The sequence below is a fragment of the Tupaia chinensis genome, unplaced genomic scaffold (genome assembly GCF_000334495.1).
Source record: "Tupaia chinensis unplaced genomic scaffold, TupChi_1.0 Scaffold000320_2, whole genome shotgun sequence".
Taxonomy (NCBI): domain Eukaryota; kingdom Metazoa; phylum Chordata; class Mammalia; order Scandentia; family Tupaiidae; genus Tupaia; species Tupaia belangeri.
Window position 1 is genome coordinate 3,692,349 of NW_006159814.1, and position 2,445 is coordinate 3,694,793.

At 38.7% G+C, this 2,445-nt stretch overlaps 1 pseudogene; it reads left to right on the forward strand.

Moving 5' to 3' along the window:
- The first annotated feature begins 306 nt into the window (after positions 1-306).
- LOC102485319 (leukocyte elastase inhibitor pseudogene) overlaps positions 307-2,445 on the forward strand; it is a 28,882-nt pseudogene continuing 26,743 nt past the window's right edge.

The window sequence follows — 2,445 nt, forward strand, 5'->3', positions numbered from 1 at the left end:
GGAGCAAGGCCTGGCTATATTCTGCAGATAACTACTCTCCTTTTGAGTGATAGCTCTTGCCTGGAACTGGGCTTTGGTAGAAATTAAACAATCAACTACAGGCTACCAAGTTACTGTACAACCTGAACTATTCATCATGAACTGGGTGTTATCTGGCACACTATGATTTAAAAGTGAATGTGCACAGCAGCGTTTCAAAACTAAAGTGGTAATATATACAATTGGGTCGAAGGAGGTCCTAACTATAAATTGATTCATGGGTTATAATTAGTGATTTAGCTGGATGATCAAGGAATTGGAAGGAACATGATTGGGAAACTGGTGAAAAAAGAATTTATAGAAAAGGTAAGTGGATAGACCTTTCTGAATGGGCAAAGGATTTGAAGATATTTATGTTCCAAGTAAATGCCCACCAAGGCATGCTTTAGCAAAATAGGACTTTAATAATTAGGTGACTAGGATGATCTTTACTGTGAGTGATAGCCAGTCTCTTTCCCCAAGCCACTCCTGTTATCACCCAAAGGCCATAGTAGCAGAGATGGAGGTTATGAATGGGCTCAGCAACATGGACTCCCATTCACTGATGGTGACTTGGCCACAGCCACTGCCACGTATCTGATATGCCAGCAGCAGAAACCAACACTGAGCTCTCAATATAGCACTAATTATCAAGATCATAAACCAGCTACCTGGTGGCAGGTTGACTACATTGGTCTTCTGAGGACCCGAAAACTATGGAGCTATCAGCCTGTAGTGCAACCCTGAAAAAAGTGCTTTGAGGCCCCACCTTCTCATTAATCCAGGATACAACACATGGAGTTTCAATTATCTAATATACACTTACTTGTATCTTGAACTGCTTGGGGCCTATTACTCCTTTCCTTTAGTGGAATGACAATTTTTATTCAGTGCCTGGTCCATTATTGTATATTGGGAGCATGTGATTTTTTTAGACTTTACTGGTTCATGGATGGAGAGAATATTCCTTAGTCTCAAATGAAACTGGAACTTGGAGTTCATATTGGAATGAATTGAGACTTTTGGGACTATTGGAATGCAACGATTATATATTATATATGAGAAATACATGACTTCGGGGGGATCAGTTATGGCTTGGATAATGGCTTGTTCCCTGAAGGGTCATGTTTTGGAATTTGGTCTTGATAGTAGTTGGACTTACAATGTAGGGACTTGACCGTATTGTAAGGGTGTTAACTGAAATCTTAATTCCTTCATGATGTTCTAGGGGGGTTCTTTGAGTGTGATAATACCATTAGGGTAGGGCCCCTGTAACTGGTTTCTGGTAGGTCTATAAACAGAGACTGAGATCAGAACAAGGTGTAGAAACTCATGGACAGCTACTCTGCTCAAGAGCCTGCCCTCTGCCATGTTGTGGCCTCACCAGAAACTGAATCCTAGAACATTGACCTTCACACTGAAAACTTGATAAACCTCTATTTCTTTATAAACCATCCAGTCTTAGGTATTTCAGTAAGCAACACAATAACGGATCAAGACAGTGAGTTATATACAATAATATTTACTGTATTGGTAATAAAAGCTGTGTTTTCAGCCCATGGCCTGATGGTTAAGGAGCTGGATCCTATGTGACTGACTATGCAGCTTGAATCTCAGACTTGATGGTTTGAAAAAGATGCTGAACACATGTGCCTGCATGCCTAAAATCCTGAAAGGAAGCAGAAATAAAGGAGAAGGAATTGCAGCTTGACCAGTACTCACTGGAGTATTTTTTCACTTTCTCTCTCTCTGTCTTTATCTGGTGAATGAACACACTCTCTGGCAAGTTAAATTTTTTAAAAAAGAAACCTGTAAAAAAATTGAAACATAAGAGTATACAAATACTCATTCTATTAGCTGTCAGAGTGATGATATTACTATTCAGTATGTAGTATCTTGAAAATTCCCTATACTCAGGAGAAAGTGAAAATGCAAAAAAAGGCAAATTACGTCTTAGTATTATTATGAAAACAGTTTTGTCTTTGCTGAGCTTATAACTGGTATCAGGGTCCCAGGTGTCTCCTATTAATAATCAACAAGTTAGAACAATATACAATCAATATCTCATATGCAGATGAAAAATCTGGAAGTGTTGATTTTTCTTTGGTAGTGCACTGTGTATTTCCAATTCTCAAACTTATTCATAAGGCAACAGTTATTTTAAAAAATCACTTCATTAAATATAGTTTCCATACAGCACAGTCCCTAGCATTAAAGTGTACAATATTGATATTGTTAAATATCAACTTTATTTACCTATGTAAACATCACTCTAAAAGGTAGGTGATTTTTTATCATCACAGAAAGTTTCCTCATTCCTTTTTTTTGAGAGAGTTTCACTGTAGGGCGCGTGCGCTCGCCAGACAGACAGAGAGAGACATAGAGACAGAAAGCGAGAAATCACCCCCCAGGGGGGATGGTCACGCC